Source organism: Alexandromys fortis, unplaced genomic scaffold (assembly GCF_014885135.2).
Source record: "Alexandromys fortis isolate MF-2015 unplaced genomic scaffold, M_Fortis_MF-2015_v1.1 scaffold_39, whole genome shotgun sequence".
Classification (NCBI taxonomy): Eukaryota; Metazoa; Chordata; class Mammalia; order Rodentia; family Cricetidae; genus Alexandromys; species Alexandromys fortis.
In genome coordinates, this window is record NW_026067918.1 from 10,637,195 (window position 1) to 10,661,561 (window position 24,367).

The window sequence follows — 24,367 nt, forward strand, 5'->3', positions numbered from 1 at the left end:
GTAACCTGGATCTGTCAGCCAAAATGAACCCTCTCTCCCCCAAGCTGCTTTTTGTCAGGCCATAGAGCTGAAACCAGGGCAGATAGGACCTCATGCTATAGCCCAGGCTGGCCTTGAGCTAATGGAAATCCTCCTGCCTCAGTCTCCATCGTTCTAGAAATACAGGACGTATTATCGTGGCTGGCTGTTTTTCTCCTTCCTTCCTTCCTTCCTTCCTTTCTTTCTTTCTTTCTTTCTTTCTTTCTTTCTTTCTTTCTTTCTTTCTTTCTTTCTTTCTTTCTTTCTTAGATGCTGTCTCTGAGATTTCTGGAGGCCAGGCTTCTGTCTAGTTTGATCTCTGTCCCTGCCTTTCTGTCTCCCTTTCTTCAAACACTGAGACCCAGAGGCAGCAGGTGGACCCCTGAGCCACCGAATGCACCTGACACTTGCAGCCACCCCTGGAATCCTTGGCCTTTGGACTGGGATTGGGGCCTGGTGCCACAGTACACAGGACACAAGCCCCATTTCTGACTGAGAAATTTCCTGGGCACCTTTTGTTGTTGTTTTGTTCTGTTGTTTGAAACAAGGTCTCTACGTAGCTGTAGCGCAGGCTGGCCTTGAAGCATCCAGAACCCTTCTGCTTCAGCCTCCCAAGTGGTCAGGTTCCAGGAAGGTACCAAGGAGCTACTTCTGAGTAAATATTTACCGACCATCTGAATCCTAAGAAAGCATCTTATAAGTGGGGAAGTGGGCCTCCGGGTAGAATTGTTCTATTAAGGGACTGTCAGATCGTTTCTGCAAGTGAGGGAGGCTCCCTCTATATGCCAGGGAGAGCTGCTGTCCCATGGTGTCAGGAGTAGGGGTACCACGACGTGATGGAGCCCTGCAGATCAGTGGTCCCACAGATCATGCGGACCCCCACAGCCTGGGCCAGGGCGGGAGCCGGGGATGCATGCATTGATCGCTGGCGTAGACGCGGCGGCGGCCCCGGCATCTGTGCACGCCCGCACCGGGCCGAACTGTCGGGAACAGCTGCGCTGGGTGGCTCGAGCTTACTGGAAACGCGCTCCCGAGCGCGCAGAGGCCCGGGCGGCTGCAGCCGGGGCCGCCCTTGGCGGAGGGCAGAGCCAGGGCTGGGCACCCGGGCGCCGGCTGGCTGTGCCACCGTGAAGGGCTGCGTTGGGCCCGTGCCACCCCCGGAGGACCGGCAAGGGAGCACTGGGCGGGCTGGGGAAGCCTGGGTCTTTCTGTGGGTAGCTGCACAGCCAGCTACCTCCCTTCCCGGTAGGCAAGCTGGCTGCCACCGGGTTTGTGGGTGGGTGGTAAAGGCTCCGAGCCCTGTGAGGGATCAAGTGGAGGAGGCACCCCGGTGGGTCTCCTTCAGCCTGAGAGAACTCCCCCCCCCAACCAAAGGGCAGCAAGGGGTTCACAGAGACGTTTATTGAGCATCTACTGACTGGGAGGCGCCGAGGTGCAGCGATCCAGAGAAGAGGGGGCAATTCCTCCCTTTCAGGAAAACGTTTCAGAGACGCATTCTTATTTATTTATAAGCCATAGGCGCTTTATTACTGGGCTTATATTTTATGTGTCCATAAAAGTTGAAACCTAAAGAGGGTGTATAAAAAATAGAAAACGGGTTATGTTTCTTTCCGTATGAGCTGTGCACACGTCCCACCTTGGAGACTTGGGGTCGGTGCTGCATCTTGACTGAGCCTGCGCTGGAGAAAATACCCCACCTGTCTGTGGACTGTCCTGTGTCTTAGGGGTCCTGGCCCCACAGTCCTTGGCACAGGGTAGCAGAGGGCAGAGAGGCATCGTGTCTGGTTCTCGGGTCTGGGTTCACATCTTACACCTGTTACTTCCTGGCTAGTGACTTGGCCTCTTTGGGCCTCTGTTCCCTCCCGCCCCCTCCAGTCCACTCCCTCCCTCTCTCCCCTCTTCATCCCTCCCTCCTTGGCAGGGTCTCAAGTATTCCAGGCTGGCCTCAAACTCACTTTGAAGTAGGGAGGATGATCCTGAACTCTTCACCTTCCTGGCTCCTCCGCCTGCCTGGTGCTGGGCTTACAGGCTTGTAGCACTGAACCCGGTTTAGGCAGTGCTGGGGTTCCAACACAGGGCTTCCTGCAGGCTAGGCAAACACTCTGCCCCCAGAGCCACCCTGCCAGACTCTGGGCTGCACTTGCTTCTGTGAAGTGGAAGGAACCAGCATTCTTCACTGCAGGATGGAGCTTCTGGGGGCGTCAGGCTGAACCTGCCTGGGTACGAATGGAACCCGGGCACTGGTGTCTTCTAGTGGTCCCTTAGACTCCGAGAAAGACCCACTTATTGTAGCAGAGAACAGCGTTCCCTGCAAGGGCAGTTGTCAGTAAAGCCCTTCATGCAATGGAGGGGCTTCTGGGGAGGAAGTGGCGCGGGAGGCCTTATCCAAAGAGAAGTATAAAGAGACAAAGAGAACAGTCAGTCAGCCATTCAACAAATTTTAGCTGACAGCCAGCTCAGTGCTTTGAACAGACAAGAAGCTCGCTCAGCATCCCGAGAGCCCAGAGAGCCCAGTGTGTCACATTCAGGAGTGGGTACGAAAACATCTGTGGAGCAATGGGGTCACCTGCAGGCCAAGGATAAGGGGCCTCTGGGGACGAGGGAGGCCCAGCCCAGGCCCAGGCTCAGGCCCAGAGCCAGGGGGCCACCCTGAGGTGTGGTGGCCCCTGGGCAGTGAGTGACTCAGGCCCCGCCTAGCCTCTCTGCAGCCTGGGTTTGGTTTGTTTAAGAACAAATTAGTCACAGCAGGGCAGCTTTCCCGAAAATAAAATGAGAGTCCCCAGGAAGCAGGGAAAATTGAAGGCAGGCAAGTGAGTCAGCACGTGCTCCCCCTAGGGCTCCGCTTTCCAAATACTAGCCCTCCTCCCCCTCCTCTCCCTCCTCCTGCTCCTCTCCTCCTCCTGTCTTCCCTCCCCCTCCTTCCTCCCTCCTCCCCAGCCTCTCCCTCTGCAGCCCCCATCTCCCTTTCTCTCCTTTCTTTCCCCCTTTTCTTCTCTCCCTCCACATCCCTCTCCTGATCGCTTGGGCTCCATGCCCAGGGCCACTCCCCCTCCCTTCCCTCCAACCGCAAGACCCCATGCATTCCTCTTTTCCTTTAGCCTTGCATTGCTCCGCAGGCCCAGTCACTGCCCACAAGAGGAAACAGCCAAGGCTTGGCCCTCTGAGGGCCACCCTGTATTGGGAAGTCTTCAGCATGCTGCCAGACTGCAGACAGTGACCGTGTTACCTGGACGTGGGGAGAGCTGGGCCCCAACCAGAGAAGGGACCCTTGAGGACTTAGTGCAAGCCTCCTTCCTGGGTGTTCCCTGGCCTGCATGCGGGTCTCTCCTCTCTGCACTCTTTGTCTTTTGCTGCCTAGAGGAGCCTTAAGGGAACTGGGGCTAGGGGCCAGTTTGGACTCAAAGACAGGGCTCTGGTGTTTTCTCTTTCCCTGCCTCTCCTCCCTGTGGGAGGAAGCCAGTCTCTCTTTGGAGAAGACTTTGGTCACACAGCTTTGTACCCCAACCACTGAGGGTCAACAGCAAAGGGTCCTGGCTGCAGGAAGGATCCAGGCCCAGACATCTTGGCTCCTACAATCCTCCCAGTGATAGCCATTGTGGACCTAGGACACCTCTCCTACAGGGTTCTAGAGTCTTCCTTCAGTCCTGGTCAGCCCCAGATGGGAGCAATGCTATTCCATTGCCCCCCTCCCTGGGACCGTTTCCAAGACCACCCCCAGGATCCAGGGCAGGCAGCCCCAGGCCTGGGTCACTGGGCTGGGCTGGGGTCTCCTGCCTCTCCTGTCGCTGTTCAATCTCTGCCTGCATCTCTCAATGAATAATTTAGCCATTCGAGTTACAGTAAAGAGAGCACAGCTTCCCTCCCCAAATCGTTAAGAACTGATATGTTCGGCAGCGGCGGCAGCGTCTTGATTCCTTCTGAGGAAAGTCCCTTTCCTAGCGAAACTGAGCCTGCGGATGGGGACCCCCCCGAACCAATATCCGTAACTGTAATAGGCAATTGGTATATATATCTTGGCTCTAAAAAAACTAGGCTGAAGCCTCAGCCACCAGTTCTTGAGAATAGAAAAGATAACAGCCCTGAGCGTGGGTGTGAACATTGCCATGGAGAGAGAAGGAGCTATGGTGACTGACCCCAAGTCACAACTGAAGGTCCCTGGAGAGGCTGGAGATATTGTAGGATCCTGCTGGAAGCGACATGGGATGTGAAATGGAGTGGATGGTGCAAGAGTATATGTGTGTGCGTGTGCATGTGCTTACATGTATGTGCATGTGTGTGGACCTGAGTGCATATGACCTATATGGATGGGTACATTCATGAGGGTGCGCAAATGCATGTATGCCTGTGGAGGGGTGGATGCATATCTAGGTGCAGGTTGCCGTGTGTGTGTGTGTGTGTGTGTGTGTGTGTGTGTGTGTGTGCACGGGCTTGCATGCATACAGCATGTGTGCATGTGCAGCTGGTGCATCTGTAACATGCCTGTGCCTGAGCTGTGCAGCTGGGAGAAATGGGCTGGGGCAGTGGGAACTCCACAGTGCAGAGGGACAGTCCTCTGGTGTCTTCACAGCTGGGAAAGTTGGGGTGTGGAATCTGGGTGAGGCTGGGCTTAGGCCTCCCAGTCAGGTGACTTGCAGTCAGGGAGGGGAGAGGCTCTGGGAAGTTCAGAGAGAGGGAGGGACTGAGGCAAAGGGCCAGGGTGGGGACGTGGGCTGGGAGACTCTCTGAAGGGTGAGGCAAGAGCTAGGGGCTGGAGTTCTGGAGCTGAGAGCCAAGGGTACTAGGAGGTGTGGCTCAGAGGTTTGGTGGAGTCTGGTGGGTGTGTGGAAGCAGGGGTGGGGCTTCCGAGCACTGCTATGGCAGGTTGCTACCCTGTGGTCAAGAGAGAGGGACCGAACCTGGCAGTGGAAACTGCAGGTACTACGCTTCCTGCAAGTTCCCTTGAATGGCTGGGGATGGGGTGGGTGTGAGTGTCCTGACTGTTCTGGCCCAGAGCCACTGAACCTGTCCTTGGGCCTGATTTGCTGATCCATACCTCACCAAGCCAACCAGCTTCCCCAGGGGCTCCTCCATCCCTGCCCATTGAACTCACACTCCAGGCTGCAGGGTGGGCCTGAGATGGACCTCACGCCTCTGCCCCCTGCTCTTCTCAGCACCCTATCCTGCCTCTGTTTTCAGGCTGAGAATCCCCTGGTACCTGCCCAGAGCCCTCTGCCCCTGTGTAAGCTGCCAGGTACCAGCCATCTGCAGGAGTTTTCTCTCTTCAGTATACAGAAGACGTCATCCAACCTCCTTCCTAATGGAGGAACTTCCTGGTCTCACAGAAGTGTGCTGGGTGCATATTCTGTTGAAGGGCAGGTGTGTAGCAGGCCGGACAGATGCCCCCTTGGTCAGCTTCTTGCAGATGCCCTGGGAATCCCAGAGGACCCCTCCCCCTCTCCTCAGGCTTATGTGACAACCAGCTATGACCTCAGCGGCCTGCAATCAGATGTGGGTTTGCTGGAGTTCCCCGGGAGCCCCCCTTCATTTCTTGTGCTGGTCACCATATCCATTAGGGCCTAGATCTGAGGCAGCTGGAGCAGGAGTTTCAGAATTAGGACAGCAACCCCTAGGGAGTCTTCTGGTTCTCCCCACTCCACAACCCCATCCCAGCTCCTGAAGAGATGGGAAGGACAAGTTCCACAGAAGAGAGGAGTTTTCTTGGACAGGCAGGAAATAGCCTTGTGTCCAAGCTTGGAGTCTCACAGGAGCCCTTGCTTCCTGGGATGAGCACTGGGGGCCTTCTTGGTTCTCTCCCGTCTTCCTCTCTTTCCCTCTGGCCCAGAAACACTTGTTCAGGGAGACCTGCCTGCAGGCAACCCTCAGCTTCTATTTCCTTGGTGGGAATGACTAGGGCATCCTTGCTTTTGGGATCCTATACCTTAAAAGGCCACCCTCCCCAGCTCCTCCGGTCTCACCTTCCCGCCTCTGCTCCGTCCTGTGTCCTGTGGCAGTGGGCTTTCAGCAAGGAAATGGCTTTTTTGCTCTTGGCCCAGGACCTTTGACTATGCTTCCTCTAGGCCAGGGGCCAGCAGGCTTTTCCTGAAAAGGGCCATGTGGTAAATATTTTAGCTTCTAGTCCTAGAGTGAGAGACGATTCAGATCATGAACAACCATGCCAGTAAACTCCGGACTCCGAAGCTTGAGTTTCACGCAATAGTGGTCACGCGTTGTGAAACAGCCTTCTCTCGATTTGCTTTTTAAACACCTAAAAATGCAAAAGCCAGGCTGGGAACGGAGCTCAGGAGGCAGGTGCTTACCTAGCACCGATGAAGCCCCGTTTCAGTACCTAATGCTGCATGAACCAGGCATGACAACGCACAATTACAATCTCAGCACATGGGAGACAGAGGCAGGAAGATTGAAAGTCATCCTTAGCCACACAGTGAGTTCAAAATTGTCTGAGCTACTATTAGACCCTGTCACGAAAAGTAAAACTCCAGCCCAGTGTGTGGAAGCGTGTGTCTATCTATAGTGACAACCCTTGCCTGGGGGTGGGGCGGGGAAACTGTGTGAGCGCCCTGTCCTAAGGATTGCCTTGAGTTTGAGGCCGTAGTGAGATCCTGTCTCAAAAACAAAACAAAACTCCAGCAACAAATACGTTTGGCCTGAGGCTACAGCACGTGGAACACCGGTCCAGGAGACTGTTGTCTGCCTGTTGGCTGCTGTCTCCTCCCCTGCAGGTATGCTGAGCATGGAGGTCTGGCCTGGTGCCCTGGCCTCTTTCCCAAAAGGCAGGCACAACACAGAGCCGGGCACACAAGGGTGCAGAGGAACTCTCAGTTAGACTTGCTTGTTACACATTATCCCCTTATCTACTCCACACTCAAGCAGGCCACAGCTGTGGTCCCCACCTTACGGATGTCCCAACAGAAGCCATAGAGATCCTGAAGCTGCCCAGAAGTTGCTCAGCTGGGAGAGACAGTGACAGGCATCAGTCCTGGGAGCTAATTCCTTGGTGCATGAGCAACCAGGACCACATCTGGAGTGCTAAGACCCCAGGGGATGTGGCCAGGTCCATAGAAGCCCGCTCTGCCCAAACCCTCATTCCTGGGCTTGCTCTGGAGCTGACAGGCTTCTGTCAGTCTTTGTTCACCCCGGAGCCCCAGGACATTCTCTGTGCTTCATTTCTAGGACCAGGCTTAGGGCCTTCGGGTTTTGGGTTGGGAGTCCCCATCTTCACAGTGAAACAGGGCCACCAGGCTGAGACCCAGTGAGTCCCGAGCTGATTCTGCATGCCCCTCCTCCAGCCTTCTGTATGATGAATCAACCCCTTAACACAGCCTGAGCCAGAACCAGTGGCCTCCAGAGACATGTCCTCCTGCTATAGACTTCCCGGTGCTGGCCAGGCCTCTGCTGAGCACTGAGCTACAGCCTCCAGTTCAGCCCTCTCTGCAAGCCTCACTCTCTCCATATGTCAGACGTGGACATTGGCTTTGATTGATTCCTTCTTCCAACCTGAGAGTTAGACCTGAGTGGGCCTAGCTAGATAGGCAGGATCTGCCTTTCTGTGCTGTGGTCTCTTGGGGGCGGGGTGGAGGGAGGGGCGGAGCTCAGAGGCTACAGGTGGAGGTTGCCTCCTCCTCTGAATCTGCAGCTGTGTCTGAGGCCCAGCAAGGTCCCTGATGCTCAGCACTCCCTTTAGCTCTCTCCTGAAGGACATCCTGGCTTCAGGAATTCACACCTCAGCCCGAGTTCGTCCCCTTCCCCATCCCTGGGGAGCCCAAGAGGCCAGGGCCATGACTGAACTGGGGGAAAGGACTCTGGACTCTGGTGACAGTGTGGTGAAGAAGCAGGGGATGCAGGGAGGTTGATACGAGGGTAGCTACAAGGGCAGAGTCCCTAAGTGGATATTGCACTTTCAGAGGCTGGAGAGGACAGGTGACAAACAGCAGCTATAATGGCCTCTTCTTTGTGGGTGATGGGAGCCTGAGTCCCTGTAGGGTGAGCATGCCCAAAGGAGACGCGAGGGCCCAGAAGAGCACCTACTCTGATCCCCCGAGCCTCTCTGTACCTTGCTTTCCTTCCGGTTACAGCCCAAGAGCCCAGAGTCTCCAGATGGAAGAGCTGGGCCTCTCGGTAGGCAGAAGTGGCCAGTGAGCTGTCAGCTGTGTCCAGGGACACCCATTTGCTGTCACCAGGAAGGTGGGGGGGGCAAGATTTTCAGACCAGAACCAGGGACCATGTTGAGCCCTTGAGAAAAGGGAAGGGAGAGGGGAGGAGGGAGAAGAAAGGGAGGAGAAAGCCAAGGAAAAAGAGGGGAAAAGGAAAGAAGAGATAAGGAGGGAAGAAATGAGGAAGATGGACAGATACACTCATGGAAAGATGGGAGAAGAACAAGAGATGCGGGAGAGAGGAAGAGGGAGGTTGGCAAGACAACGTACTCAGGAGGCAAAGACAGTGGATCTCTGTGTTCAAGGCCAGCCTGGTCTACAGAGCTAGTTCCAGGAGATCCTGGGATACTTAGAGAAGCCGTGTCTTGAAAAACCAAAATAATAATATAAATTAATCTGAGCTCCTGGGAGGCAGAAGCAGGTGAATCTTTGTGAGTATGACACCAGCCTGATTTACATAGTGAGTTCCATGACAGCCAAAGCTACAAAGTGAGGCCCTGGCTCAAACAAAACAAAACAAACAAACAAACAAAATCCCCTTCCAAAAAAAAAAAAAAAAAAGGAAGAGAGAGGAAGGAAATGGGTTTCAAGTAACTCTGCCTATCTGTGAGAGTTATTCAACCACGTACAAGTATCATTTATCTCCTGGCCATCTCCCTGGCTCTGGCCCCAGTTCCAGCTGGGATTGGCAGCCCTGTGCTGGCAGGCCGGTTGCCTTGGTGACACCCCTTTGTTAGGCACCAGCATCAGCAAATGTCAAAGGGTTTTCAGTGGGTCAGCCCCATCCCCTCCCTTTTTCCCTTCTCCTTTTTCCCTCCCAGTTGCTGCTGCCTGAGCTGCAAACTTCCTCCGTCTCCATGGCGACGGAGGAGGCTGTCTCCCTTTTTCCATCCCAAACATCTGTCTCTATAAACACTTGTGCACTTGTGGCACCCCCTCCCCCAGGGATCCAGCTCTGGAAGGAAATACTTTGTTTATCTGGAGGGTGGGTTTCCTCAGCGCTCCACTCTCCTTCGGGCCGGGAGGCTGCCCCCACCCCCTGCTCTGGGTGGCTGCAATCCTAGATGAAGGAGCCCTAGGCAGGCGGCCAGGGCTCGCTGATCCTCTGTCAGGCTCCCTGCCATCCAGCAGCTCGCAGCAGCTCGGCTTTCTAGCTGGGTTGCCTTACACAGGTTGCTTAACTTCCCAGAGCTCCCGTTTCCCCTCAGCAAAGGAAAGGGTTCAAACACCGCTTCCCTCGCCTGCTTGTTGGGCTCTCACGGGATGGCCTGCACGGACATGTAATCTTGGGTGCTCTCATGAACAGCCCACATGGAAGAATGCTCAACTTCATGGTGGTGCTTGCCCAGGGTGACACAGGAACTTGGCTGGAGGGCCATGGTCTGCCTCAAGAGGCAAGCCCACTGCTTTCCTGACCAACAGGACCCCTTCTTGGTCCCAGGTCTTCAGTTTACAGGCTCACAAGCTTGGGAAGTTACACCACCTTCCCAACTGAAGACTTCTCTAGGTATCTTCAGGGAAGAGACTGGGACAAACTAAGAAGCTGGTGCCTTTGCCTGGGACTAGGGACAGGAATGCCTACTGTGAAGGCAGGCATGGAGTCAGGAACTGGGGCTTTGTGACTCATCCCCATGTTCCAAGCCATGAGAAGATGGCAGCCAGGCTTGGCCTCTGTAGGAGCCGGCCCTAGACCAGTGACCCAAGTGTCACTCCCCGGGGCCTTATGATACCTGTCCCCAAGCCCAACTTAGCACCCTTTCTGCATTCCTAGTCCCTGTACAGGTCAAAGAAAACTCCCCTGTGTCCCAAGAAGAGCCCAGATACATTGCCGGATGACATCCCATATCCCCAGGGTGGCCCCGGGGTAGGAGGAGCTGTGATCGGATCCAGTCCCACCAACTTCTGGCTTATGGCTCCAAGCTCCTGTAAAAATGGTAACACTCCACGGGTCCTACTGTACAGACTTCACGGTGCTTGGGGGCTTGCCTGGTGAGAGACCTTGAAGTAGAGACAGCTTCCCTTGAGACTGCTCCCACCTCCCACGCTTGTCTGGGAGACACACGACCTGGTCTCATAGAAGTAAAACCAGCTGGGGCTGTCGCTGAGTTCAGTATTTGTCTGCCATGGCACCACAAGCTGGCTGTGGTGACACACACACCTGCGGTTTCACTACAGGAGAGGTAGAGTCAGGAGGGCCAGATGTTTGCAGCCACCCTCAGCGGTAGAGTGAGTTTGAAACTCACTGCGTAGCTGAAGATGACTTTGAACTCCTGATCCTCCAGCATCCACCTCCCAGTGCTAGGATGGTAGGCCTGGCTTCTTCTGTTCTTATTCTGGGGCAGAGACAACAGCCAAGACCAGCCCTGAAGGGACTCCAGGTCCTGCGGGGGATTATGGTGGCCACGGGAGGGGAGCAGCGCACATGGGGCCAATTATCCGCTCATACCACCCTCAGACTCCAGCTTTCTGGCTCTGTGGCCAGTCTTTCCCTTTGGGGGGCTGGTGACTCAGCCACAGGTTCCATGTGGCAGGAAGTGGGCACAGTGACTCATAGGGTGGCTCAGCACCCTCCCTGTGGAAGCTGGGATGTCTATGGGCAGAGACCATAGGAGGACCCCGAGAAAGCAGACTTTGCCCCCAGTAGGAGCTGGAGAGTAGGGCCCTGGGGCACTCAACCTGGGGGTTCTTTCTTCTCTCATTCTTGAGGGTCGAGGGGATCTGCCCTCAGTAAGCTCGGCCTACAGCCTGTGGCATCCCCTGGCTACTTGCGGGCAAGTGTGTGGTGTGGGACACTCTTAAAGAATGCTAAGCTGTCTGCACAGCCAGCAAGTCCTGGGCTGGTCCCTGACCTCGCTGACTGCCCCCTGCTGTGTGTCTTTGATGGGCTGTGTTAGCACTCAGCAGCCACACAGGCTGCTCTTGGGCTGTCCCCTGGGGCCTGGCCCTCCAGCCTGGTTTAAGCTTCAGCTCAGGGACCTTTCCAGCTTTGGGTGTGGGAACTGTCTCCTGACTCATCAGTTTGACAGCGACGCCTTCAGAACTGTTAAGTGAGCCAGTGAGGTTTGGGCGCTGCAGGGACCGGAGTGTACCCTTCTTTCGGTGCGCCCCAACTCTGCCGCTTTTCTTCTCGGGGCTGGGAATTCTCTTAAAGTTAAAACATGCACCGGGCAGGGTGGCACATGCCTGTAATTCCAGCACTTGAGAGGTGGAAGATAAGACTGGGTCAAGTTCAAGGCCAACCTAGGATATGTGACACATGACACCTTGTTTTACACACACACACACACACACACACACACACACACACACACCCCAAGGGACTGGGGGAGATAGCTCTGTGGGTAAAGTGCTTGTTGCACATTGTGCAAGCGCGAGTTGTTTGAATCCCCAGCACCCACATAAAGCTAAGCACAGTACCATGTGCTTGCAATCCCAGCACTAAGGACGCAGAGACAGGAGGATCCCTGGGACCGACTGGTCAGCAAGTCCAGCCTGATCTGTAAATTCCAAGTTCAGTAATACACCCTGTGTCTGCCTGTGATATAGTATTTAAGAGGTTGAGGCAGAAGGATAGCCATAAGTTAGAAGCCAACCTGGGCTATATAGCAGAAGTTGGCATCAAAATAAGCAAAAGCTTAAGATAATCAGGCATGGGGGCTGGAGAGATGGCTCAGTGGTTAAGAGCACTGGTTGCTCTTCCAGAGGTCCGGGGTTTGATTCCCAGCACTGACATGGGGGCTCACAATCATCTGCAGCTCCAGTCTCAAGGGCCTCTGCAGGCACCAGCCGTATGCATGATATACAGGCGTAGATGCAGGCAGAACACCCATACACATAAATTAATTTAAAAAATAAAAAAGTTTATTTAAAAACATGCTTACACCATTAAGGGCTGACTCACCACTGGGATACCCCTTATTTGATAGCATAACAGAGAAACTGAGGCTCCAGAGGTAGATAAGCATGCCTGGGGATACATAGCTCCAAGTGGAAACCTCCCTGGCTGGGCTCTGCACTGCCCCCATGGTGTGCTGGGCTTTCTCCTTCAGCCTTGTGTACTCATTGTAAAGCGTGAGTCCAGAGGGCCAAACAGAAAGGTGGCACCCTCCTTCCTGGATGCTCCAGAGACTCTTGGTCCTAACACCTCAGAACTGTACAGGTGTGGCTTGCGTGGACAGAGTCCCTGGGGTGATACTTGTCCTCAGTGGCGATGCCACACCTCCTGCTCAGTCCCTGTCCTCCCTCTTGCCCAGGACTCTGTGCCAGCGGTGCCCAACAGATCCAGGTGCCAGATCCCACTTCCAGGTTCTGTGATGCCACTTCAGCGACTCTCTTCTCTCCATGGCCTTGCTCTTTTTCAGAGTTGCCCTCGGGCTACTGTTAAAGCCAGAAAATGAGCCTCCCTGACAGGGCTGCATCCTCAATCCATACAAGCCACGGGATGGTAGCTGTGCCCTGGGATACTTCCTGCTCAGGGCATGCGTGGTGTTTCAAAGGTGTTTCCCAGCACTTGTGAGGCTGAGGCAGGTGGATCTCTGTGAGTTCAAGGCCAGCGTGGTCTATCTATAGCATTCTGGACCAACTAAGGCCACGTAGTGAGACTACCTCAAAAACAAAACAACCCAAGACATCGAACGAGCAGGGAGCGAGCCCAGCTTCCCCCTTGGTGCACTCCATGGCACAAGCTCCCTCATGGATGCCCTTGTACTGACTGCTATGGCCCAGTTGGTAGGATGGCACTGTAGATACCCACTCACCCACGTGAGCTCTCTGGAAGCTGAGTGAGATGGTTCTCGGTTTCTCTGGTCGCCAGAGTGCTTTCAGGAGGCCGCACCGTTCCTTTCAGGCCTCCTCAGTTGGAGTCTGCCCCCACCCAGGAAGCTGTTTTCAGTGTTATAGTTTAAGTCTGAAATGCCTCCCCACCCCACCAGCTCATGTTTGGGACCATTGTTCCCTTCCGCAGGTGGTGGAATCTGTAGGAGAGCTTGGTTGGTCAAATTGGCACCAGGGGCTGAGCTTGGAAGCATTTACCTGCAGCTTTGTTAGCATCAGGAAGGTTGACCCGGGATTGGAGAGATGGCTCAGCATCTAAGAGCCCTTGCACAGAGAGTAAGGACCAGAGCTTGGGTCCCAGAACCCACCAAGTGTCCACTAACACCTGAAACCCCGGCGTTAAGCGATCTGGCAACCTCTTCCGGCTTCTTCAGACACTTCATTCACATGCACAAACGTACTTGAACACAGATGTGCACAGGTACATAATTTAAAAAACAAAATCTTACCCCAGCACTCAGGAGGCAGAGCCAGGCAGATTTTCGTGAGTCTGATACATAGAACCCATCTCAAACAAACAACAAACAAACAAAAGCATGTCCCTGTCGTGCCATCGTCCTCCCCTTCCATGGGATGATGGCTCCAGCTTGTGTCCTCCTCCCTTCACAGGTGTGGATCTCAGACCTTCCCCACTTCTGTTCCCTTTTCCAATGCCCACCACAGGCCGCTGAAGTCTGGAGACTGCCCTATGGCTCTATCCTGATGAGGCTGTGGGACACGTGGCTGTGTGGCGGCCTGTGGCACTCAAGCAGGGAAGTATTTGCCATCACCTAACCTCCCTCCGGGCACTGGTTCTGAACTACGGAGGCTGTCTCATGACTGAACTCTACATTCAATCCTGTAGCCCTGGCTGTCCTGGAACTCACAATGTAGACCAGGCTGGCCTTGAACTCACAGAGGTCTACTTGCCTCTGTCTCACCGCTGTTGGAATTTAAAAGTGTGCACCACCATGCCTTGCTTCAGTTAAGTTTTTAACTTTACATTGTGTTGTGTGCGTGAGTGCGTGTGCGTGAGTGCATGTGTGTGTGGAGGGGGCATGCATGAGTGCATGTGTGTGTGTGTGAATGCGTGCACACATGTAGAGATCTGCTCATCTCCCCTTCTTGCTCTTTTCTCAGGGGTGTCACAAAATACCGCTCCCAAGTGTGAGGGGTACTATCTCCCTCCTGTCTCAGGTGTGGGTACAGAGCCTCTGACACACTGCCACAGTCTCCTCCCAGCTTGTCCTTTTGGTCTCCCCTACCCTTCTTCCTCTGAGTGTGTCCAAGATGCAGACAGATCCTAAGGTAGGTGGGTGTACCCTTGAGGGACAATGAAGTCACATCCCTTGTAGAAATATGCAGTAGCCTCTACTGTGACAGACCCTTGTGCTTAAGTATGAGTATATGGAAACATGAGTGTGAGGAAGCAACTTGGTCTTCTCACCCCAGACTGGACCTGTCTTGGACTCTTTATTCCAGCCCTGACGTAGCCCTCTGTGTTACCTTTGTCTTCTAGAAGCTTTCCTGAGAGTAGAAGCTTAATGGCATCTTCCACCCAACACTGCCATCCACTCCTCCACCCAGCAACACACTCCTGCTCCTCAACATCCTTCCCTCTCTGAACCCAACACCCTGCATCACCCTTTGGAGGGTAATATGATCAGAATGCAATTAAGATTCAGATCTATACAATCCACATGTGCAGAGAAAACTTTGCCTTCACAGTGCCTGCTTATAATAATTCTCCTACTAAATTCAGCCTACTAAAAGATACCAGAGTAAGATTCTCCCACAAGGAATTTTTTTTGTTTTGTTTTTTGAGACAGGGTTTCTCTGTGGCTTTGGAGCCTGTCCTGGAACTAGCTCTGTAGACCAGGCTGGTCTTGAACTCACAGAGATCTGCCTGCCTCTGCCTCCCGAGTGCTGGGATTAAAGGCGTGCGCCACCACCGCCCGGCTACCCACAAGGAATGTTAAATAGCCTCACCGTGTGCCAATATTTTGTGTGTCAGCCATTGGAAATGATCCGTAAGCAATTTCCTGAATCTATAGTTTACATTTACATGGATGACATTTTACTATCTGATTCAAATGTAGATACTATAGAAAGAATGTTTGAAGAAGTAAAGAAAGTTTTTCCTCATTGGGGATTAAACATTGCCCCCTCCCCACCCAAAAAAAAAAAAACCCAAAAACTAAACAAACAAAACACCAGGAGGCACATGTGGATCCTGTGGATCAGAATCTTAAATGCATCTGGTCACATTACCCTCCAAACCACTCTCCATCCTTCAGCACCCTCCCCTCTCCTGAATCCCCCACCCTGCGCAGCCCTCCACCCTGCACCTCTTTCCATCCTGTACCCCCCCCACTCTTCATTCACACTTAGTCCAGTTTTAATTCTCTCCTTTTCTCCCTGTCTTCCCCCTTCCCCTTCCCTTCCTTCTTCCCTTCCTTTCTTCCCTCTCCCTTCTTCCTTCCTTTATTTGTTCCTTCCTCTTTCCCCTTTCTGTCCCCCAACCCCCCCTTCCTCTTTTCCTCCCCTTGCCTCTTCTCTTGCTCTCTCATTCCTGGCTATCAATGTTTTTCTTTTCTTTTTTTCCAATATTACATAATACTCTTTCTTCTCAAAGACATTTTCTGATTGAACTGTGTCATTTCTCCCCAGTTTTCTCTTTTCCCACTTTTCCTCTCAGGACCTATAGCTTTGGCTTTATTCCCGCCCCACCCCACCCCATAGAGTTCCCTGGACTTTTGGGGGGAAAATTTCCCCAAAAGTTTTTCAACTCCCAGTCTCTCCTGAGTTGTCACGCACAGGGACTCACCCTGAACGGAAGGGGATCCCTCAATGGAATTCCTGCCTGAACTTCAGATGAATGACATGTCATTGCAAGGAAGATGTACCTTGTGCTAACCAGGGAACACCACAAAAATCCAGCTTCCTCTTGAAGACTCTGCGCCCAATGCTACTGAAGCAGGGGCCAGTTAGGTATCAACCAGGAAGGGTGTGAAGATTAGCCTTCTAAACTGCAGACTCAGGGTGGATACAATAGGGTCTATTAGCACCTCCGGGAAGACTGGAGACCGGGAATACAGAAAGGCTTTGTCACACTGGAAGACCTTTGAACCTTTGGCCTAAGGGCTTTCCGATTTGGAGCTGGAGAAAACTGATCTACATCTACAGGGAAGGAGGGGCCGCGATCACAGCTCCCGGTAGAGCGCTTATCCCAAGCAGAGCTCTGAGTCCCAGCTTCAGACTTGGATGAACTGGGGGAAATGGGGGAAACAACTGTAATCCCAGCACCCCAGAGAGTAGAGGCAGGTGTTCAAAGTCAACCTCAGCTACACAGCAAGTTTGAGGTCAGCCTGGGCTACAGACCCTGACTATAAACAAAGAGAAAGGAAGGAAGGAAGACAGGAATTAAGGAAGGAAGGAAGGAAGGAAGGAAGGAAGGAAGGAAGGAAGGAAGGAAGGAAGGAAAGAGGGAAGGTGAGAGGCAGGAAGGGAAGGAAGAGAGAAAAAGTCAAGTATTGTGGCTCACACCAATGATCCCAGGACTTGGTAGTCAGATCTCTGTGAAGTCAAGACCAGTGGGGTCTACATAGAGAGCTCTGGGCCAATCAGGGCTACACAGAGAAACTCTGGCTTCAAAGCAAAAAGAGTGAACGGATGATTGGGCTAGAGGCTCATACCTGTAACCCAGCATCCGGGGACTGGGGCAGGAACATGCCAAGTCCAGGTCAGTCTACTCTACATGTTGAGTTCCAGTCCTTCTGGGCTACATGAGGAGACTCTGTCTCAAAAATAAGAAAATTTAAAAAGGAAAAAAACACAATCTGAGCAAACATGCAGATTGGAGGTAGTATCTTTGGATAGCTTTCATTTTCCTTTGGACATGTAGAACTGTTGTCTTCTTGTTTCTTCATAACGGCTTAGGAATTTCTAGTCATCCATGATTAACCTCATATTAAGAAAGGAAACTCACAGGACAAGAACGGAGGGTGTGTGGAGCAGGGCACACAGTAGGCCCACTACCAGGAGGCCAAGCTATTCTGCTTAGGGGGAAACAATTGGACTGGAATCGAGTTCACAGGGCAAGTGCCCAGACTTAACAGTAGGGGTGGGAGTCACCTCGAGTTCCATGTGAGGGGCTCGGGGTTGGGTAATCAAGAGTGGAAATCTCTGGGAAAACCCTAATGCCCCTGTCGCAACATTCTAGGAAAATGGTCTGCCTGTTGAATAAGAGTGAATCACTCCGGGGAAGGTTCTGGCGGTCAGCGCTGTCATATACGGCCATCTCCACCCTTAGGTTCCCCAGTGATGTTCCGAGGTCCTCTGGGGGCCTCAGGAGGAGTGGGGGAGGAAGCTCTGATCCGGAATTTCAGCGAGACACATGCAAATGGCTCTTCGGAGGAAGTTATGAGACCATAGAGATGTGGGCAGCCAGTGTTTATGACCCGAAAAACAGAAGTGAGACCGGGTGAGATTTCCCAGCCCCTCCCCCGTGGGCCTGTCATTCCTTCGTCCTGACTCTATTTAGTGGTAGGCATCTTTGAAAATGTCCAACTTAGCCGGGCATGGTGGTGCATGCCCTTAATCCTAGCGCTTGGGAGGCAGAGGCAGGTGGATCTCTGAATTTGAGGCCAGCCTGGTCTACAGAGCGAGTTCCAGAACAGCCAGAGTTACTCAGAGAAACCGTGTCTGGAAAAACAACAACAAACAAAAAGAAAGAAAATGCCCGTCTTGGAATGAAACCAGCCTGGTAGGGTTCCTTGCCGTCTCAAAATGACGTTACAGATCTGGGGACTGGAGAGCAGGTAAAGTTCCCCCTCATTGGACCTAAGGTTTCACCAGAGCCCTCATTTGTAGATGGCGGCTCAGTGGATGAGTGATGAGAACCAAGCTCCAGGCACAGAGGCAGGGACCAACCAGCATCTTAGGCTGTATCCCCAGACTGTTAGCTACCCCCTAAGTCTGGGCAAGCTTTTAAGACAGCTGGGATATGCTGGTGTATTTCAGAGTCACATGCTGCTCCTGTGAAGCCCCCTCTCTCTCCCCCCCCCCGCGCACCCCACCGCAGGACCCTGCCCATCCCTAGTAACTTCCACTGTAATGAATTGCCCATTGATGAATCGCCTTTCACGGGGAATGAGGGCTCTGGCTTCTCAGGAAGGAAGCTAATTCCCTACTGATGACTGAGTCAAAGCATTAGGTGGCTGTTAGTTCCTCAGAAGGAGGGTGCTGGGCCAGCCGTGTGGGTTCCCGGTCACCTGGTTAGGCTCACCCAGACGTAGAGGAAGGGCCCTTGGGGAGAAAGTGGTTTCCACTCTTCCTGGGCCCTCGAAACACGCCTTCTCTCTCTCTCTGTCTCATATCCCCCCTCCTCCTCCCAGGAGATTTCCATCCCAGGCCTTTAGCCAGATTTTTTTAAACTCATATACTCATTAAATATTTTATCTTGAGATAGGGTTTTGTGTAGCACAGGCTGGCCTCAAATTCACTATGTCGCTGAGGATAACCCTGAACTCTGATCCTCCTGCCTCCTCCTCCTGCACAGTGTTGGAATTACCATCCTTACCACAGATCATCACAGCTAGATTCTGCAGTTCCGAGGATCAAACCCGGGGTTCCCTGCAAGCCGGGCAAGCGCTCTAACAACTGAACCACCGCCCTAAGAGTTTCATTTTTAGCTCGTGTAGAATTCCCCTTTTGTTCCCATTCAGGATAATGATATTAGTTTAGCACATGTGCATTTTCTGAGTTACACACACTGCTGTCCCCCTTGAAAAGGAAAACAAAAGGCTGGAGAGATGGCTCGGTGGTTAAGGGCATTGGGAGCTCTGGCACAGGACCCAGGCTTGGTTCCCAGCACCCACACAGCTGCTCACAACTGTCTGTAAGTCCAGTTCCAGAGGCCCTGACCCCCAGTTCTGCGCGGGCGGCTCTGCATACACACAGGCAATCACTCATAGACATAAAATGAAGATAAAACATTTTTTACTGAAGAAGAGAAGGATGGAGATTGCCAGGGCCAGAGAGAGGCCTTGGAGGCTCTCTGAGGATCAGCCGTCACTCAGCATTGGTGGTAACCACACCATTCCCGCTTATTTTCATCTGAAGACCAGGTGATGCGCTCACAGAACTGCCTTGGGGATTCTCCCAGCCAGCTCCAGAAACAGAGGGCACTTGCCTAACACGTGGGAAGTCCTGTGTTCCATCCTAGGCGCTGGGGGGAGGCTCACGCTAGGACAAATGTCGCAATTCAGGCTGGAACTGAAGTCTCGGAGCCAGCGTCCTAACAAGAGTCAGCTGATGGGGGTGAAGATGCAAGTGTGCCTAGCAAAATACCTTGCTTGGTGATGGAAAACGCCGGGCAGAAGGCTGGGGCTAGGCTGAATGCTTAGAGCTTGCCTAGTGTGCCCTAAGCCCTGGGCTCCATTTCCAGCGCTGTTGTGAGCCAGGTGTGATTGATTGCATATGCTTGTAATAACAGTACTGGGGAGGTGGTGGAGGGACGAACAGACGTTCGCGGTCATTGCTCAGCTTCCTAGCGAATTCAAGGTTAGCCTGGGTTACATGAGACCCCATCTCTTAATAGAATAAAAGAGTCGACACAGCGAGCTCTAAAACAAATGGAAAGAATGACAAAACACTCTCGAAAATACCTGGCAGGCTGTTTGTGGATAACCGGCCTCACTTGTGTTCCGGAATGCATTTGGCTTAGAGTTTTGGGTAGCGAAGTGTTTTCCAGTGATGTGGTAGGTGTTTAGTCTCTTCTCAACCCTTGATGGAAATTAGCAGTCCCAGGGAGGCTATTCAGGGACCCCCGTGTCAGGGGACCAGGATGGCTTATATAGGGGCCATGTCTAGAAGTGGACTCTGGGCACTAGCATTGATACATTGATACAAGGAGGGGACAGAACAAGTAATTGACCCATATAGGACAAAGATTAGACCACAGATAAAGATGGGGGACAGAGAGGCCCAGATGTAGTGTGGATCCTGAAGGAGGGAACCCGGTGACTGAAGGCTCTGGACACTTGATGCTCACTACCAGAGAAGGTTCTAACTTAGGAAAGGTCCTAGGTCTAGCCAAAAAAAAAAAAAAAAAAAGAGGGGAGGGAGTTGGGCGCGGCCTGGGAGGAAGGTGGGGTTGTGAGGAGGGAGGGGAGCCCTGCCCTAGCGTGCCCTCTGTCCCCAGCACGCACCCTGCCGGGAAGCCCTGGGGTCGCAGCTACTCGGGAGGCCCAGCCCAGAATAGCTTTCCTTCCGGGCAGGGCTGCCCGGGCCCGCAGCGCCAGCTCCCGAAATAGGGCCCGGCGGGTCGGGTGGCGAGGGCGGGAGGGGCCGTCCCGGCTCGCAGCGGCACCAAGCAGTTGGGACCCTGGCACCGGACAGGGACAGGGACCTGAGTGCAAGGACCAAGAAGGAGCCGCAGGCAGAGGCAGAGAGCCAGGCTCGGAGATGGGAAGGGCTAGGATGGAGGAGCGAGGGCTGGCGCTGCACGCAGGAGGTGGCGAAGGCGGGGACCCAGGCGCGGGGACCACGGAGGAGGGGCGGACTGTAGAGACCCGGGCCGGGATCCCCGGCGTGGGGCCAGCCCGGAGGCGGGTAGGGCGGGCGCTGACCTCACAGCTTGCGAGGAAGCCCGTCGGGGCCGGCCTGGCTGATGGAAGGCTTGAGGAATTCGCAGCTGGCTGCCCGGTCGGGTGTGAACTCGTTCCCTTCAGCTTTCAACGTGGCTAGACTAGGGAGCAACAGCTTAGCAGTTGCCATGGTCACGGACTTTAAGCTGGGGGACCATCACCAGCTGTGGCAAGCAAGCACTGTGGGATCCCGAGTCCTATGGAATTCGGTATCCCCAGCAATGCCCGGGATTGTACAACTGTAATCCCGCCCTTGGGAGGTGGAGACACCTGTGGCAGGAATTCAAGGTCATCGCCTTGTAGTGAGTTCGAGGCCATCCTGGACCACAAAAGCAAACAAAGGGAAAGGCATGGTGGTGCACATCTTTAATCCCAGCTCTCCAAAGGCAGATGGATCTCTATATGAATTCAGACTAGCCTGGCCTACACAGTGAATTCCAGGACAGCTAGCGTTACATAGTGAGACCCTGTCTAAACAAAATAGAACAGGGCCAGCAAGCTAGCTTAGAGGGTAAATTTGCTTGGTACACAAACCTACCAGTATGAGTTCAGTCCTGGGACTCACAGTGTCACCTTCTGACCTCCAGATGCACAAGAGAGCACCTGCTCCCATTCACACCACTAATAGACACACACACACACATACACAGACACACATACATACACACATGTACACACACATACATATATAACGCTTTTTAAATGAAAACAAAACACTGTCGGGCAGTGGTGGCACATACCTTTAACCCAGCACTGAGAGGCAGGCAGATCTCAGAGTTTGAGGCCATCCTGGTCTACAGAGAGAGTTCTAGGACAGCCAGGGCTACACAGAGAAACCCTGTCTTGAAAAGGCAAAACCAACCAAACAAAAAACACACCCGAAACAGTGGTGCACGCCTTTAATCTCAGCTCTCTTGAAGCAGAGACAAGAAGATCTCTGAGTTCAAGACCAGCTTGGTCTATGTAAAAAGACCTCAAAAAATTTTTTATTGCCAGGTGGTGGTGGCACGTGCCTTCAATCCCTGCATTCAGGAGGCAGAGACAGGCAGATCTCTGTGAGTTCAAGGCCAGCCTGATCTATAGAGTGAGTTCCAGGACAGGCTCCAAAGCTACAGAGAAACCCTGTCTCGAAAAACCAAAAAAAAAAAAAAAAAAAAAAAAAAAAAAAAAAAAAAATTTATCAGTGGACGGGAGAGCTGACTCAGGGGTTAGGAGCATTGGTGGTTCTCCCAGAGGACCCATGATCAGTTGGCAGCACCACACGGTGGTTCACAAACATCTGTGACGCCAGTTCCAGGACATCTTATGCTGTCTTTTGAACCCCAAGGGTACCAGGTGCACACATGTTTTACAGACATACACACAGGGGGAAAAAAATCAAAGGACGGTGTTTCCTCTTCCCCCTCTTGCAGGTGCTGACGGTTAGAAGCCCCTTGGTGGACAGACACCACCTCGGTCCAAGCCTTTTTGTGACCAGGCCAAGTGAATAGGGGCAGGGTAGGAATCCCAGAGATGGCCACCTCACTCTGCACTCATGAACCCTCACCTGCCCTCCTCCAGCTGCTGTGGTCCTTAACCTCTTCTCAGCTTGCTGGACAGCCAGCCAGGGATTGGTCAGATCGCCTTGCAGGAACTTTGAGGAAAATTGCCTGGTTTTATCCTATGCTCTGCACTCTGTGAGTGTGATCCTCTGTCCCTGGGGCCCCACCTGCTTCTCCTCCGTCTTGCCCAGGAATGAACTGGCCTCACCCTTGTGATTTGTGTGTGTGTGTGTGTGTGTGTTTGTGCGTGCAGGGCTGGGGGTGGGGAAAAGCCTGGAGATATAGGCACAGACACCCCGATAGAGCCTCCCTTGAGGTTTACCTTGAACACTTGCTATCAGAACCTGCGGGGATCCCGGGCTGAGGTCCAAGTCTGTGAAGGGTAGGTCACCTGCCCTTCTGACATGAGCTGCAGCTTCCAGCTGTCCTTTGCAGCCTGGTCTCGGGCTGCCCGAATGACACAGCACCTGGAAGTGACTTCAAAGACCATGGTGTCCTGGAAGTGTGGGATGAACTGCTTTGATCTGGGAAGGGTCTCTGGACATCAGCCTCTCTGACAGCCAAGGCAGGCGTGGGACAACAGCAGTCCCCGGATTAAAGCAGGGCGGGCCTGACTTTACTGTAATTCCCTGGCTACAAGCCTGATTGCGCTGAGGTTGGCTAGGCCCAGGGGAGAGGCCCCTGGAGAAGGGAGGCCCCACATTCCCATCTCTAGGGTCCAGCGTGTGTCCTGCAGAGTGGAGGGAGGTGCTTCCGTGCCTTGCTGTGGAAATCTACCGGGGTGGGGGAGGCACTGCTGACCTGAGCTGGTCTGTGAGGAAGAAAGAAAACTGCCCAGAGAGCCCAAGGGCTTTGGAATTGCTCGTGGTGACCATGACACTGTCTCCAACTATCCCCATCGTATGTGGACGTAGGAATTACTACCCCAGGATCCACACAGGGAACACATCTCAGATCTGGATCTCAGAGGTGGAGGAGGCACACTGGGGTAGAAACCGAGGCTCCTTACCCCACTCTATCTGGCCTCCTGAGTGTGGGAACCAGCGAAGCCAGGAACAGCAGTGGGTGGCCCAGCTGACCGCCAGGTGCCTGTCACCTCCCCCTTCAGTCACAGCACCTGCTTGCTTGGTACTCAGCTGACTTCCTGTCCCTGGAAGAGCAGAGTGGCTGTGGGTATGGCGGGGGGCAGGGCGGTCCCTTTCCTGTGCTTCAGGGGCAGCTTAACCCGCACCTCCTTGCCATCCTCCCCTCTGCCCCCCCCAGCTCTGTAAGTCAAACCTAGCTGCCCTGAGGGTCTCTCCAGGCGGGGGCTTGTCCAGCATCCTGAGCTACAGGTGAAGGAGGACAGGCTGGGCACACAGAGGTCTGCAGGCCTGGGTGGGGAAGGCTCTGGGGACTTCTGTCAGCTACCAAGGTCACAAAGAGATTGTCATTCTGCCTCCTGCCAAGCTCAAGCATGCAGAAGTATAAGGTGCTTCTGTAGATGTGTGCGTGTGTAGATGTGCGTGTGTAGATGCATGTGTGTAGATGCATGTGTGTAAATGTGTGTAGATGTATGTGTGTAGATGCATGTGTGTAGATGCGTGTGTGCAGATGTGTTGTATAGATGTGTGTGTAGGTACATGTGTTTGGATGAGTGTGTAGATGTGTGTAGATGCATGTGTATAGATGCGTGTGTGTAGATGCATGTGTGTAAATGTGTGTGTAGATGTGTTGTATAGATGTGTGTGTAGGTGCATGTGTGTGGATGAGTGTGTAGATGTGTGTGTGTGTGATGTGTGTAGATGCATGTGCATAGGTGTGTGTGTAGATACGTGTGTGTAGATGCGTGTGTAGATGCGTGTGTGTAGATATGTGTATAGGTAGATGTGTGTAGATGTGCATGTGTAGGTGCATGTGTGTGTATGTGTGTGTGTAGATACAGTGTGTAGATTGTGTATGTAGATGTGTGTATAGGTAGATGTGTGTATAGGTAGATGTGTGTAGATGCATTGTGTAGATGTGTGTGTGTAGATGTGTGTGTAGGTGTGTATGTGTAGATATGTGTAGATGCGTATATGTAGATACAGTGTGTAGATGCGTGTGGGTGTGTGCACATGTGACTACGCCTATGGGTGCCAGAGGACAGCCTCGGATTCATTACTCAGTCGATGTTCACGCATCCTTTATTTTTTTATAAAAATCTTATTTATTTATT

The 24,367-nt window shown here is 53.2% G+C and overlaps 1 long non-coding RNA gene across 1 annotated transcript; it reads right to left on the minus strand.

Moving 5' to 3' along the window:
* Positions 1-1,427: 1,427 nt before the first annotated feature.
* Positions 1,428-6,097, minus strand: LOC126500452 (uncharacterized). Its single transcript, XR_007591347.1, has 3 exons — positions 5,973-6,097; positions 1,974-2,398; positions 1,428-1,584 (listed from the first exon to the last, which is right to left on the minus strand). It is a non-coding gene; the product is annotated as an uncharacterized lncRNA (long non-coding RNA).
* Positions 6,098-24,367: the final 18,270 nt, after the last annotated feature.